Raw genomic sequence first — 16895 nt, 5'->3', positions numbered from 1 at the left:
CAGCAAATAGGCTTCTTCTGTTGCTGTGGGGATGAAGCACGACAAAGTTGTCCAGCAGCAGTCCAGCAGGTAGGATAAGGAGGGGAACACTGCGCCAGTCAGCCTCAAGATAACGCTGCTGAAGAAACAGTGAGGCCTGGTACACGCCGAGCGGTTTTTGAAGCCTTTCGCAAACCGCTTCCGCCTGTGAAAACGCTTGGCTAATGTATCTCAATGGGCTGGTGCACACCAGCGGTTTGAGGTTTTTTAGCAAACCGCAAACATGGCTCCTGCAGCACTCTTGCGGTTTGCAGAAGCGTTTCTGCCTCAATGTAAAGTATAGGAAAGTGGAAAACCACTCTGAAAAACGCTAGATCAGAGCGGTTTTCCAGACGTTTTTGTTGCAGTAGCTGTTCAGTAACAGCTTTACTTTACTGTAACAATATATGACATCTGCTACACAAAAACGCTCCAGAAAACACTAGGCATGTTTAGAAAAGCTCTCTAAACATGCCTAGAATCGCTTTGAAATCTGCTTCAAAAACCTCTAGCATTTTGCGGATCTGCTAGAGGTTTTGGTGTGCACTGGGCCTTTGGCCTCTTTTCCATGGACTGTTGATAGGCAGTGAAATGCCTCTCAAACTCAACTGCTCACTGCTTCCCAATAACTGCTTGTTTCTGCCTCATAGCTGCTCACTGCTTTCTGGTAACTGCTTGCTGAGCACACAGTCCGTGGAAAAGAGGCCTTACTGGTGTTCTGCGGTTGCGTCACAAGCAATGCAGGGAGAGAAGAAATTAACCTGACAGATGCAAGTTAATTTACACTGAAAGAATACCTTGGCCTCAATTCACAGAGATAAGGCAAGAGAAAACTTGCCACCACACAGTGAGAGTTCTCTTATCTCTTAATTCCTTAAGTTACCTCCTCTGTAGTTAATTTACCTCCTCTGTAGTTCTTTTCACACACAGTTAATTAACAGCCTGGCTAGAATTCTGGAGTTATTTTAAGGATTGAAGAGTTAACTTAAAGACAGAGGAGTAAACTTTAGGTTTGCCTGAGGTAAAAGTTTTCCTCAATACTACATGCCTTATCACCATGGTGAAAACTATAGAAACGTTATTAAAGACAGGAGATAAGCTTAGTGAATTGAGGCAATTGTGCGGGTAAGAAAGGTAAACTGCTGTTATTTTCTGGATGACCATTGTACATACTGAATTGAACTTGGCTGAGGGGCTCATTCATGGCTGTCTTGGCTACCGTGTATACAAGTGTTTTCCCGTGTCACTTAAAAATCAGGCATACTGGATCTTAAAGCCCCAGTGGCTCCAAGAGCATTGTGCTCCCTACCCTGCCTGCTAGAAGTCACTCTGTATTGCAACACACCATCCTTCCTCTTTCCCTCCATAGCAACAGTTCCTGTCGCTCTGATGTACCATAGAGATGTCTCAACAGTACTCATTTTTCACAGTGCCACCCATAGGAGTGAGCTTGATCCTGAGGGTTTATACTAATATTACATGTGTATGCACGTTTGTAAGATGGCAATGAGAGATTTGGGTGCATCAACTGAAACCACTGCATGACTGGCCTTGCTTCAGTGGCTGTGCATTTAGCCTGGATAGCTTAACATGTCTGTGCAATAACTTCTTAGGTTTTAGTATGTAGCCTAAAGGGTTTCATTTGTTTAAATGTTACACACACATATACACACACACATACACACACATACACACACATACATATATATATATATATATATATATATATATATATATATATATATATATATATATATATATATATATATATATATATATATATATATATATATATATATATATATCTCACCTAAATGATTATTAGGGACACCATACTAATACGGTGTTTGACCCCCTTTCGCCTTCAGAACTGCCTTAATTCTACGTGGCTTTGATTCAACAAGGTGCTGAAAGCATTCTTTAGAAATGTTGGCCCATATTGGTAGGATAGCATCTTGCAGTTAATTGAGATTTGTGGGATGCACATCCAGGGCACGAAGCTCCCATTCCAACACATCCCAAAGATGCTCTAATGGGTTGAGTTCTGGTGACTGTGGGGGTCATTTTAGTACAGTGAACTCATTGTCATGTTCAAGAAAACAATTTGAAAAGATTCGAGCTTTGTGACATGGTGCATTATCCTGTTGGAAGTAGCCATCAGAGGATGGGTACATGGTGGTCATGAAGGGATGGACATGGTCAGAAACAATGCTCAGGCAGCCCATGGCATTTAAACGATGCCCAATTGGCACTGAGGGGCCTAACGTGTGCCAAGAAAACAACCACCACCACCAGCCTGCACAGTGGTAACAAGGCATGATGGATCTATGTTCTCATTCTGTTTATGCAAAATTCTGATCGAGACTCATCAGACAAGGCAACATTTTTCCAGTCTTCAACTGTCCAATTTTGGTGAGCTTGTGCAAATTGTAGCCTCTTTTTCCTATTTGTAGTGGAGATGAGTGGTACCCGGTGGGGTCTTCTGCTGTTATAGCCCATCTGCCTCAAGGTTGTGCGTGTTGTGGCTTCACAAATACTTTGCTGCATACCTCGGTTGTAACGAGTGGTTATTTCAGTCAATGTTGCTCTTCTATAATCTGGAATCAGTCGGCCCATTCTCCTCTGACCTAGCATCAACAAGGTATTTGTCGCCCACAGGACTGCCGCATACTTGGATATATGTATGTAATGTGTGTGTGTGTGTGTGTGTGTGTGTGTGTATATATATGTATATATGTATATATGTATGTGCTGCTGTCACTGCCTGAGGCGCATGATTGCACCCGCTACCTGCCGTTACCCCCCGATCAGTGAATGGGAATATAATTCCCATTCACCGATCTAAGCCCCCCACAGAAAAACCAACGGTCTCTTATCAGACCGCGGTATTTCTGAAAAAAAAATTAAAAAAAATTCCCATCCTCTTTGTAGTTCCTGGAAGCGTAATCGTACGCTTTCAGGACTTTTTGATTGTGGCCATCTTGTGGCCAAATAGTAAACTACACCCACATACATTTTTTTTTTTAATTAAAGAGAACCCGAGGGGGGGTTCTGAGAATAAAATCCCCATACAGAGGCTGAGTCTGTCTATAGAGTCCAGCCTCTGTTGCTATATAGTTCGCCCCTAAGCCACCCCTGCGCTCTGCAGTATGACATGCAGCTTGTCAGAGCACGCCGTTTTTTCCTCTCTCCTGTTAGTCTCGCCGCTCCCCGCCTCCTGCTAATGTAGGGCGAACAGTTCGGCTGTGTTAGCCTAACTGTTCGGGCTGCCGAATCTGTCATGTCTCTTTGCCTCTTACTACTTCCGGGTCGCAATGACCCGGAGTAGTACGCCTGCGCTGGCCCAGCGGAGCGCGTCCTAGATCGCGCTCCCGTTGCCGGGCACTCTCTGCGCATGTGTGTGACGTCAATCATGACGTCACACACATGCGCAGAGAGTTCCCGGCAACGGGAGCGCGATCTAGGACGCGCTCCGCCGGGCCAGCGCAGGCGTACTACTCCGGGTCATTGCGACCCGGAAGTAGTAAGAGGCAAAGAGACATGACAGATTCGGCAGCCCGAACAGTTCGGCTAACACAGCCGAACTGTTTGCCCTACATTAACTCCTGCATCGCTCCGGTCCCCGCCCGCGTCCCTTCCCTCCCCGCTGATTGGAGGGAAAGGACACAGGAGGCTAGGGGAGCGGCGAGAGTGACAGGAGCGTGGTAAACACAATAAATAAAATATCGGCGCCATAAATTGTAATAGGGACATTATTTAAACGGTGTAATAACCGGGACAAATGGGCAAATAAAATACATGAGTTTTAATTACGGTAGCATGTATTAATTTTAAACTATAATGGCCAAAAACTGAGAAATAATGATTTTTTTCCATTTCTTTCTTAATCTTCCTGTTAAAATGGATTTAGCAATATGTACTACCCAAAGAAAGCCTAATTAGTGGTGGAAAAAACAAGATATAGATCAATTAATTGTGATAAGTAGCGATAAAGTTATTGGCGAATGAATGGGAGGTGAATGTTGCTCGGATGCATACAATTTTTGACACTGTAGGCTGAAGTGGTTAACAATTTAATATTGTAAATGACAAAAAACACACCTAACTTTATCTAACTTTTGGAATATACTTACAACAATTTTTTTAGACTACTGACAGCACTTTCTACTTCTCTCATTATTAACTAAGTCACTAATCAGAATAACGTTATTTTGCCAAGTACAACGGGAGTTGGTCTGGAATGGTTTTTTGCACATACAGGGTTGGTGATGTTACAGTACGCATTACAGTAAGTGTTTCAGTTACAGGTACAGTACAATATACATAAAGAGGGCATATCCTGCAAGAAGGACCAGAGCTATGAGTGCTATGTGAGCGTAGCTGGCACATTAACCTGTGGCGCTCAACTGCTCTGCAGCAATTTCAGATGCACGTTGAGTGTCTTTGGGACAGAAAAAGAAATGAAGAAAAAGAGAGAGAGAGGATAGATGGAGGGGAAGAGAGAGTTGAAAAGTCCTCCTAGAGTTGTGGCGGTGACCTGGCTGGCTAGTGGCTTGGTTGGCTAGCCTAGCCTGTGGACTGTCCTAGGCACATTGGCTGCAGGATAGCTGGGAGGCTGGTAGTTTCTGCGATGCACTGGTAGCTGGCGTAAACAGATTAAACTGGTCATGCTATACTTGAGGTATTGTCCCACCGGGCTGGTGTAGTCGGTGGATAGAGGCAGGCAGCAAGACTTTAGCTGTCTGGCGGTCAGAGCACAGCAGCCCATTAGCTGCTGCCCACGTGGTGTGCCTTTGAGTCCTCAGGGCAGTTCAAAAGGTCCTTGGCTTGTGGCTTAGTGTGGGGCCAGGGGGTTTGCACTGGCCAACAGTTTGGTGTGGGGCCAGGTGAGCGGCATTGGCCTGTGGCTTATAGTTGGGCCAGGGGGTCGGCACTAGCTTGCGGCTTAGAGTGGGCCCAGAGGTTAGCACTGGCCTGCAGCTTAGTGTGGGGCCAGGGGATCGTCGCTGGCCTGCAGCTTAATGTGGGGCCAGGGGATCATCGCTTGCCTCTAGCTTAGTGTGAGGCCAGGGGATCATCGCTTGCCTCTAGCTTAGTGTGAGGCCAGGGGATCAGCACTGGCCTGCAGCTTAGTGTGAGGCCAGGGGATCATCGCTTGCCTGCAGCTTAGTGTGAGGCCAGGGGATCATCGCTTGCCTGTAGCTTAATGTAAGGCCAGGGGATCATCGCTTGCCTCTAGCTTAGTGTGAGGCCAGGGGATCATCTCTTGCCTGTAGCTTAGTTGTGAGGCCAGGGGATCAGCACTGGCCTGCAGCTTAGTGTGAGGCCAGGGGATCATCGCTTGCCTGTAGCTTAGTGTGAGGTCAGGGGATCAGCACCGGCCTGCAGCTTAGTGTTATGCCAGGGGATCAGCACTGGCCTGCAGCTTAGTGTGATGCCAGGGGATCAGCACTGGCCTGCAGCTTAGTGTGAGGCCAGGGGATCAGCACTGCCCTGCAACTTAGTGTGGGGCCAAGGGGATAATCGCTTGCCTGTAGCTTAGTGTGAGGCCACTGGATCGGCATTGACCTGCAGCTTTGTGAAGGGCCAGGAGGTTGGCACAGGTCTGCGGCTTGGCATGGGACAGCACTGACCTGCCAGCGGTGGAGCCTCAGCAGCTTGACGTGGTCCGATGGCGCACCGCAGTGGCTAAAGACCATGGAGGCTGTCAGCAGTGAAGAAGAGGCGGAGTTCCCGTTAGCTAGGCTGCTGAAGAGCATCTGACGGTATCCCCAGAAAGCGGTGGTGGAGTAGTGGCAGTAGGAACCAGGATTCCTCTGGGGTAGCTGGGGCCAGCATCATGTCTCCGGGCTGCGTGGTTTCCTAGGTAGTGGCGATGGATTTCAGTAGCAGCAGTAGCAGTGACATGCTGCGCAGTGTTCCCAGGCAGCGGCGGTGAAGAGTCCTCATGTAGTGGTGGTGAAAGAGGCAGCAGTGGTGAGATTAGAAACAGATGGGTCCGGCACCACATGGGTTGTCAGCTGAGCTGACCACATGGTGAGCCCCGGACCTCCGCACAAGTGCCATGGTGGCGCCGGAGCCCAAAGAGCACCTAGGCAGTTTTGGCCATGGTCCAGTGGGAGAGAGGTGAAAAAAAGAGATCTGAGCCGGAGCCATGTGGCCATGGCTACCAACCAGGTGCCATCTTGATTGCAATGAGACTAATAGTATAAATGTAGAGTAGCATGACATAACATAATGTGGGTTTGCGCAATTTATGTAGGGAGTTAGGCAAATAGCGTACATCACTTTATACATGCAACCTTACATTGCCTATTATACAAGTGATGTAATTTCTGACTGATATTGTGGTGAAACCTCTTCCATAGTGTGATGTCATGACCACGGTTCTGAGAGCTTTCTGTGAACCTCATTGCATTGTGGGAAATAATTGCTTTTTCCAACTGCCAAGCAAGCAGTATCTACCTCTGTGCATAGAACTCTCAGTAATGAACTTTCCGTACAGATCACCTGGCAGAACTAAAGATGTCACCACCAGTGATAAAATTCAACATGTAAATCAGGAAGAGAAAGATTTTACAATGGCTAAATGCTGACTAAATAATCTATAAATGAATATTGTAAAAACAAAAAAAGCTACAGTGCTGCACATAATTATTCATACCCCTGGCGAATTTTGACTGTTATGTTTATTCAACCAGCAAGTATTTTTTTTTTTAATGGGAAATTACATAGGTGTCTCCCAAAAAATAACAAGATGATGTACAAGAGGCATTATTGTGGGGAAAAAAACATTTCTCAGCTTTTATTTACATTTGAGCAAAAAGTGTCCAGTCCAAAATTATTCATACCCTTCTCAATAATCGATAGAAAAGTCTCTATTGGCTATTACAGCAATCAAACGCTGGGCATTTTTGCCCATTCATCCATAGCAATGAGCTCCAAATCTTTCAGGTTGGAGCAGGGCTGTGGAGTCGGTACAAAAATCTTCCGACTCCGACTCCTGACTCCGACTCCTCAGTTTCTGAAACCACAACTCCAACTCCGGGTACCCAAAATTGCTCAGACTCCGACTCCTTAGTCTAAAACTTAACAGGGCTGTGGATTTTGTTCAAAAATCATGCGACTCCGACTCCCAACTCCGACTCCACAGTTTCTGAAACCACGACTCCGACTCCAACTCTGACTCCGGGTGCCCAAAATTGCCCCGACTCCTCGACTCCAACTCCGACTCCACAGCCCTGGGTTGGAGGGTCTTCTTGCCTTCACCCTGGTCTTTAGCTCCCTAAACAGATTCTCAATTGGATTAAAGTCAGGACTCTGGCTGTGCCACTCCAAAAATGTTAATATTGTTGTCTGCTAACCATTTATTCACCTTGCTATGTGTTTTTAGTCATTGTCATGCTGAAATGTGCACTGGTGCCCAAGGCTAAGTTTCTCTGCAGAATGCCTAATGTTGACGTTGAGAATCCTCATGTATTGCTCTTTTTTCATGGTGCCGTTAACTGTTATTAGGTTCCCTGGTCCATTGGCTGAAAAAAACAACAACATTAGGTTCCTACCACCATGTTTGACAGTGGGGATGGTGTTTTGGGTTGAAGGCTTCTCCTTTTTTACGCCAAATGAAAGAAAGATCATTATGACCAAACAATTCAATTTTTGTTTCATCTGACCATAACACAGAAGACGAGAAGTCTTCTTTGTCCAGATGAGAACTTGCAAAGGCCAAGCGAGTTTTTGCGTGCTTTATCTGGAGAAGTGGCATCCTCCTTGGTCTGTATTCGTGGAACCTAGCAGTGTGCAGTGTCCGTTGGATTGTCTGCCTTGAGACATTGCCACTAGCAGAGCCCAGATTTACCAGGGTTGCTTTCGTGGTGTTCCTTGGATTATTTTTCGCCTCTCTTACTATCCACATAGTCAGCACAGGTGTCACTTTTGGCTTCCGACAACGTCCTCTGAGATTTGCCACAGTGCGGAACATCTTGTATTTTTTAATAATACTTTGCGCTGTATCCACTGGAATTTAGAAATGGCCTTGTAGCCCTTTCCTGACTTGTGAGCAGCCACAATGCACAGCCGTAGGTCCTTACTGAGCTTCTTTGTCTTAGTCATGACTGTCCACAACCCAAATGCAGAGAGCTGCTTAGTTTAGTTGATTTAAACAGCTTTTCCCAAATAAAACGGTAATTAGGATGCTTTAAAACAGCTTGGACTATTTGGAATGGTATAAAACTTTGAATTTTTCCACAGACTGTGACAGTTTGTGAAGGGTATGAATAATTTTGGGCTGGTCAAATGTAAATATAAGCTGAGGCATAAGAATGCCTCTTGTACATCATCTTATCTTTTGGGAGGTACTTATGTAATTTCCTGTCAAAAAATTACTTGCTGGTCGAATAAAAGTAACTTTAATGGTGGCCATACATGGTACAATTTTTTTCATCCAATCTTACCAATTCTATGTAGTTAAAGGGAACTGTCGAAATTTTCCTTTCAGTATATTCACTTAATTTACCTTATACTACATAGAAATCACTGGCGTAACAATAGGGGATGCGACCCCTACTGCCGCGGGGGGGGGGGGGGGTCCGCTCAGGGTCTTTTGTGGGGCAGGAGGGGTCGCAGCATAAGAGGAGAGCGTGGCCGCAGATCGTTGGGTAGGGGGGACATTTCCCCCCCCTCACCTCGGGCTCTCCTCTCATCGCTTTCCCTCCTGCAGTCAATCATTGGTGGCGGCGGCGGCAGGCTGAATACATTACCTCCTTCTCACCGGAGGTCTTCCGTTCTCTAAGAGCAACTTCCTGTTTACACAGGAAGTTGCATGAAGCTCTTAGAGAACGGAAGACCTCCGGCGAGAAGGAGATAATGTATTCAGCCTGCCGCCGCTGCTGCTGCCACCAATGATTGATTGCAGGAGGGAGAGCGCTGAGAGGAGAGCCCGAGGGGGGGAGGAAATGTCCCCCCTCCCCACCGATCTGCGGCCACGCTCTCCTCTTATGCTGCAGCCCCTCCTTCCCCACAAAAGTCCCTGAGTGGGCCCGTGGGGGGCGGATTTATTTTTTGCAGGGGGGCCCGGGGATTTCTAGGTACGCCCCTGATAGCAATGGTAAGATTGTATTAAAAAAATTATACCATGTATGGCCACCATCAGTCAAAATTTGCCAGGGTTATGAATAATTATGAGCAGCACTGTGTTATTCATTGTTGTTTTCACTACAGTTCCTCTTTAATTTGCTCTGTTGGCACATCTTTACCAAAATGTTGTGCATTTTCCCCACATAGCAAGTGCTGCAGAGATGAGAAACATTGAGGGGAGGACCCTGCCTGTCTTTTGGTAGGCCACAAAGTAGAAAGTTGAAGTAATTTAGGGCAGGCACAAGTACTTTAGTAGCCTGTTGTGTAAGGAAGGGACATAGTGAAGATCTATTTTTAGATGGAGGTAGCATAGCAGGTTAATCAGTAGACAAGATGAAAATTTTATGTAAATTGTATTCAGTTCGAAAAACTAAAAGTTAAGCCAATTGAATACACTTCCTAAAAACTGGGGCTAGAACCATGTCCAAGCTGCATACAGTTTTGCATGAAGTTTGCAAATGAGCTGGAATAATTAGCATCTTATTGACCATTATTTCTATTAGTAAGGTATTCTGAGACATTAGGCTTCTTTTACACTTAGTGCGTCGTCACATGATACCTCAAATACTGTATCTCGTCGCAGGAGCAATGATGTGAGGATATCATACCTATTGCGGCGTGTTGGGTCCCCGCACGGTAGTGTGCTGTATGCAGTGTGTTACCGGCCAACTGCTGAGTATATCCCGGAAGGGAGTCCTACTTTCAATGGAATGTATGCCTCTTTCTTAATTTTCGTCACTCCACAACTATAACGCACGCTACAACATTTTGGCTGTTGTGGGGTGTGATCTTTAAGGAACCCGCTGCACCATGTGTAAAAGGGGCCTCAATGTGACCTTGAATACTACCTAACAGTGAACATTAGGAGTTGAGGTTTTTAGGGTGTTGTCTATTTTTATAATTAAAGATTTATTAAAGTTATGTTACTGCTACAAATGTGGGTTGTAATGTAATATTGTATTTGCTATGATTCTAAACAAAATTAGGCACAGTCCCTAAACTAGCTTTCCTAACCCCACCACTTCCAAAGATGCTGAATGAGCATAGAGTAATTATAACCATGGCAGCAAGCTACTCTTACTATGTCTGTAGTATCTATATGTATGACTAGATTGTGAGCCCCTCTGAGGGACAGTTCGTGACAAGACAATATACTCTATAGAGCTCTGCATAGTATGTTGGCGCTATATGAATACTAAAATAAATAAATGAATAATTAAAACAATAGATGTCCTGGAGTTTTTTTAATCTAGATATTGAAAGCGTTAACCTGCTCCTTAGTGCTCTCTGCCTCTCTAATCTGCACATGCATGAAGGGTGACTGACAGCTTTCAGTTTAGGAGCACAGCCATTGCTGAGCTTGATTAGAAGAGATGAGGGCAGAGAAGGAGCTGCTAGAGAACATAGAAGCCCAGCTTTCAGAGACAGATGAGCTGCCCTGCTTAAATTACATGCACTTTACTGACGTTATATGCTATTTAGATACTGTTCAAAAGTGAGTAAAGAAGCAGGAAGTCGCTTCCCCTGTATTGCTGCATCTTTTAATCAGCAGGACAGGAAGTGTCAGTACTTTTTTTTTTTTTTTTGTTAAACACCAAAGTATTTATTGAATATACTAGTATGTCAACACTTGGCAACATTTTTATTCTGATTGCTGCTGATTTTCTGATGCAATAATAATTCCAATTTTTGTATAGCCCCTTTCTCCTGTCTGACTTAAAACTTTTGCGAGGCAGCTACTAGAGTCCACTCAAGAGGCAATAACAGTGTTAGGGAGTCTCGCCCAAGAACTCCTCACTGAATAGATACTGGCTTACTGAACAGGAAGAGCCGAGATATGAATCGAGGTCTCCTATGTCAGAGGCAGAGCCCTTAACCATTACACTATCCTGCCACATAAAAGAGCTTTAACTAATTCAAGTAGTACTGACCCGTCTGTTTTGTTTTTATATATTTCCTAATGTAATGTTCTGGGAAATGTATGAAGTGATTGGCTGTCAGTTATTTTCAGTCTCTCTAATGCTAGGTACACACCATACAATTTTCTGTTAGATTCTTCTGTTAGATTTACCTACAACATGGAAAAAAGCTATCTGGCAGGTAAATCTAAGAGAAAATCTAACAGAAAATTGTATGGTGTGTACCTAGCATAAGTCTAATGCTGGGTACACACTATGAGATTTTCTGGTCGATTTACTGTCAGATCGATTATTTCCAACATGTTCGATTTGCTTTTCGATCATTTCCCGAGCATTTTCCGATCGATTTCCTATTAAAGTGCACGGAAATCGATTGGAAAATGCTCGGAAAACGATCGAAAAGCAAATCGAACATGTTGGAAATAATCGATCTAACAGTAAATCGACCAGAAAGTCTCATAGTGTCTACCCAGCATAAGGGTTCATTTCCATGGGCAGTTGAACTGTGTGATATTTACCAGGCAGCAGCAAGCAGTTGTGAGAGTTTGGCCTCTTTTACACAGACAGTTGAACTGTGTGCTCAGCAAGCAGTTACCAGGCAGCCGTAAAACAGATGCCAGGCAGCAGCAAGCAGGTGTGAGAGTTTAAGAGGCTTTTCACTGCCTATCAACTGCTCTTGGAAATGAGGCCTAAGGGCCCGTTCTGACTTTTTAAAGTGCAAGCACAACATAAACTATATGGCAGTGATCTCACTGCTGCGATTGCCGCAGATCTTGGGTAATTCTCGATTAGTGGCAATCGCTAAACGTGGTGCATGCAGTGGTTTCCTGCGATTGAAGAGCGATTGCGATTAGCATGCTATAAAAGCGCTAATCGCAATTGCAAAAAAGCACAAAATGTACTGTGATTTTACTGTGATAATTGGTAAAATTGCCATCGCAAAATACGTTTACAAGTGTGAATGGGCCCTTAGGGTCCTTTTACATTGCATCCATTGCATTGCAATGGACATTATAATTCATCACAACACAATGCAATTGCATTCCAATGGCACTTCCACATTGGTGTGTTTGCAGTGAGACAATTTAGTCTGAGTAACACACAGCATGCATTATGTTAGTGGCTCACACCCATGATATTGGTTGTAGTGCAAATCTATAGACCGTATGCTCCACTGAATGCATTGCATCACACTGTTAATGTGCAATGTGACTATTCGACTCCGTTGGGATCCTGTTTTTCAGGAACAACACAAAATACAGGCCCATCTCCTCAAGTGAGGACACTCTGGTTACGTTCACAGTGGTGCTGTGTAATGGCTGTAATTGCAGCTTTCCGCATAGCAATGAACCAGCTATGCGATGTTCATAGTGCAAGCAGTGTGGTACGGTGCAACATCGCAATGCACTGCATAAAGTGTGTTACTGCACAATGTGCACAATAACAGTGACTGTGAAGCATACTTTTCATTGACTATATGCAATGCGTGGATAACATGCGACCATTCCCTTGTTTTTCTGCTGTTACAGGTAATGCAATGGGAACCTGAAGTGAGAGGCTTGAGGCGGTTGCCATATTTACTGAAAGCGGCTCCTGACTGGCTGTCAGCACTCTGCCGTCATAGGGACAGCAGAGAGAGTGGAGCCTGTGGCTAGGGTGCAGCGTTGACTGGCGAGAGCGGCGGATACGTGCAGCGATTCGTCGGGAGGCAGCGTTTTACTGTACCAGCAGTCTCTGGTCCTTACGTGGACAGAGATTGCTGGTACAGAAGTGGTTGAGTAAGGCAAAATGGAGTATTCCAAGGGGTGTGGCCAAATCAAATAGCAAACTTAGTTAACCCTTCCAGTGTTCTCAGAATTTTTTTTTCCAGCCGGGTGGCATGAAACAGTAGCCGGGTGGGGTGAGATAAGAGAATGCAGGGCTGGGGCATCTGTGAGCATCTCTGCTTACAGCAGAGGAGGAAGTGAGCCAATGACAGCCGGGTGCTCACCAAAATTAGCCAGGTGAAGCACCCGGCTAAAAGAGCCTGGGGAGAACACTGTCTTCACACACTCAAATGCAAATGTTTGCATGCAAATACTCACTGCAAACTAACCATCCAGGAACCATCCTGCTATCCCTTCAGCTAGGTTAAAAGCCAGGGTCTTTGTTGGCAAAAAATATCGAATTAATTGCATATTCACATATGCTGCACAAAGGCTCCACAGAGTTTGTATGTGTCCTAACTCTGCCTCTATAACATGCATAATGCAAGCATACAGTGCATCAACCTAACAAACGTTTCGGAGCACATATCTTAATGTCCTCTCATGCGACAGATAGGGCTTTAGAGTAACCCTAGTGTGCTACAACATATAGTAGATCCATACACACTATACACTTAAATACAACTTAAAGGGAACCTTAACTGAAAGGGATATGGATGTTTCTTTTTAAACAATACCAGTTGCCTGGCAGCCCTGCTGATCTCATTGGCTGCAATAGTGGCTGAATCACACACCTGAAACAAGCATGCAGCTAATCCAGGCTGACTTCAGTCAGAGCACCTGATCTGCATGCTTGTTGAGGGGCTGTGGCTGAAAGTATTAGAGACGCAGGATCAGCAGGAGAGTCAGGCAACTGGTATTATTTTAAAAGGAAAAATCCTTATCCTTCTCAGTTTAGGTTCCCTTTAAGCAAGAGGGATATGGATATGTAGGCTGCCATATTTCCTTTTTAAGCAGTGCTAGTTGCCTGGCTATCCTGCTTATCCTCTGCCTCTGATGCTTTTAGCAATAGACCCTGAACAAGCAAATGCAGATCAGGTGTTTCTGACATTGTCAGATCTGACGAGATTAGCTGCATGCTTGTTTCTCGTGTTATTCACTAAACGGTCTGCTGCGCCGGGCCATTTGTGATCAGGCTCAATGTGAACCAAGCCTTAAAATGAAACTGAGGTAATTAAAAAACAAGAAACCACTTATCTGGGGCTTCCTCCAGCCCCTGGCAGCTGTCTTGTGCCCTCGCTGCAGCTCCGCTCCCAGTTGGTGGCCTCGCCAGGTCGGCATCCACTTTGCCTGCACGAGAGCCGCTCAGTCGCACTGACGTGGTCTGGAGTGTATTGCGCAGGCGCTGTAGTTCTGCGCCTGCGCAGAACACTCCAGATGGCGTCGGCGCGACCACAAGTGGCTCTCGCACAAGCGCAGTAGATACCTGTTGGCATCTGCACCAGAGGGGATTCCCGTGCCACCGGCTGGGAATGGAGCTGCAGGGAGGGCACAGGATGTCTGCCAGGGGCTGGAGGAAGCAGAAGTAGAGGTTTTTTGTTTTTTTATTACCTCGGATCTGTCCTTTAAGGGAAACCGGATATAAAATACATCTCAGGTTTTAGACTTTCCTGGGGCTTCCTCCAGCCCCCTTGAGGCCGCTCGCTCCCTCAGCCCTGTACTGTTGGCAAGTCGCGCTTCATAAATGCAGGTGCAGAACGTCCCCAGCTGCAGGAGCGCTCACGGCCTTGCATGTGCGACAAAACGCGAATCTGTGACAGTACCAGGCCGTCCTATGGGGGGATAAGAGCAGCCCAGGGAGACGGCGAGGTACCAAGCAGCCTCAAGGGGCTGGAGGAAGCCCCAGGTAGAGTGTGCCCTAAGGTAAGGTATTAGGTGGTGGGGTTAGGGTTAAGCAGCTACAGAGGGGTTAGGCATTAGGTTGGGGGGGGGGGAGTTAAGGTTAGGCACTGAGAGCAGAGGGTTAAGGTTAGTATAGGTGCTGGGTAGTGCATAGTAAAATATCAGTAATTTCAATTATCAGTATTTTACTGTTAGTGGCACAACTGATGTGGCGGCGCCACAATTCGTATCGGATTAGGATGCACATCTGGCTACCATACTGGGAAAATGGTACAACTGGCTATTATGCTAGGGGGAGAAGGGCATATTTGGCTACTATACTGGGGAGGGGAGCACATCTGGCTATTATACTTAGGTAGGGGGCACATCTGGCTTGTATACTGGGTATGGGGATGCCTAATACTGTATGGGGCACATCTGGCTATTATACTGGGAAGGGGGCTTCGTAATGTATGGGGTCACATCTGGCTATTATACTGGGAGGGGAGAGGGCCTTCTAATACTGTATGGAGGATATTTGGCTATTGTACTGGGGAGGAGGGCTGCCTAATAATGTATGGGGGCACATCTGGCCAGTGGTATAACTAAGGAGCTTGGGGACCCAGTCTGAGTTTTACATGGGGCCACAAGCACTCTATTGATGTGGAGCCCCAAAACCTACCAAGGACAGCTGCAGTGTCAGAGAGGTGTATTTAGATTAAGGAAATGGTTTAAGGATTACCACTATGCAATGCACATGTAGAGGTGTTCATTATCAGCATAGCATCAATGATAAGCTAATAAGGTGGAAAGGAGGGACACTAATGGGCCCCTCTGGTCCTGGGACCCCGGTGTGGTCGCAACCTCTGCATCCCCTATTGCTACACTACTGTATTTGGCTACTGTATTATACCTGAGGAGGGGGTCTGCCTAATCCTGTATAGGGGCACATCTGACTATTATATTGGGGAGGGATAGTGCCTAATACTCTGAGGGCACATCTGACTATTATATTGGGGAGGGGTGGTGCCTAATACTATATGGGGGCATATCTGGCTGTTGTACTGGGGAGGGGGGTGCCTAATACTATGCAAGGGCATATTAGGCTATTATACTGGGGAAGGGGCATCCTAATAATGTATGGGGGCACTTCTGGCTATTATACTGGGGAGGGGGGGTCCCTAATACTGTATGTGAGCATATCTGGCTATTATACTGGTGGGATGCCTAATAATGTATGGAGGCACATCTGGCTATTGTACTGGAGGCAGGGTCTGCTTAATAATATATGGTGGCTCATCTGGCTATTGTACTGGTAAGGGGGGCTGCCTAATAATGTATGGGGCGTATATGGCTATTTTACTGGGGAAGAAGCTAATACTGGGGGCATGTTTGCTACCTATACAGGGTGGGCACAGTTGGGTAGGCACTTTGGAATCTCCAACTCTAGTGCTGGAGAACCTTGCCCTGGCCCTGCCCCAAAATGTTGCTTTTAAAGTCGCCAGGTGCCCATTAATGATACAATCTTGATTGCACAATCTTACCACTTCTATGTAATATGAGGGACTACCTAAAGTATCCATTCAAAGTACATTCATTCAGTTTACCCTTCTATTACACATATTTGGTAAGATTGTATTATTAGCGGCCACTTTAACATTAAGTAGCATGGGCCACCACTGTAGTCAAAAGCACCAGCAACAGAATCTATACTACGGTCCAGGTATTGTAAATGACAGCCGCTGGTATGGAAAGTACGGTCTCGCTTACCAATGTACATGAAATCAGGACTTAGAGCAGTAAGAATTGAGGACAGTATTCCCTGGACCCTGTGTTTGTCTGTTTCCTTCAGTCACTCCTGTTTACTCACACATCTCAAAAACCTACAGATACAGTATCCTAAGTTTCCACCAAACCTTTTCATTGGTCTATGACAGGGATATAAACTACCGACAAAAAAATCATTTGTTAAGCGCTTTTCTTCCATAGGACCCAAAGTGCATAGGCTTATCTCAATATTTGGGATTAGAATGTGAGCCCCTCTGAGGGACAGCTAATGACATGGATACTCTCTAAAGCATTGCAGAAGATGCTAGTGCTACATAAATACACAATCATTCTATTATAATCCCTAGCTGTATACATTGCATTCATACACTACAGATATGGGTCTGCTCCACCCGAGTCCATTGCAGTGTGTATCAAGCCATAAAATATTGTATATAGGGAGGCATTG

The 16895-nt window shown here is 45.5% G+C and overlaps 1 protein-coding gene across 11 annotated transcripts in view; it reads left to right on the top strand.

Moving 5' to 3' along the window:
- Positions 1–16895, top strand: part of MACF1 (microtubule actin crosslinking factor 1) — a 449681-nt gene that overhangs the window by 200047 nt on the left and 232739 nt on the right. The window lies entirely within an intron of this gene.

Source organism: Hyperolius riggenbachi, chromosome 2, assembly GCF_040937935.1.
Source record: "Hyperolius riggenbachi isolate aHypRig1 chromosome 2, aHypRig1.pri, whole genome shotgun sequence".
Taxonomy (NCBI): Eukaryota; Metazoa; Chordata; class Amphibia; order Anura; family Hyperoliidae; genus Hyperolius; species Hyperolius riggenbachi.
Note: the sequence above shows the minus strand (reverse complement) of the source record. Positions and strands in the feature narration are given on the sequence as shown.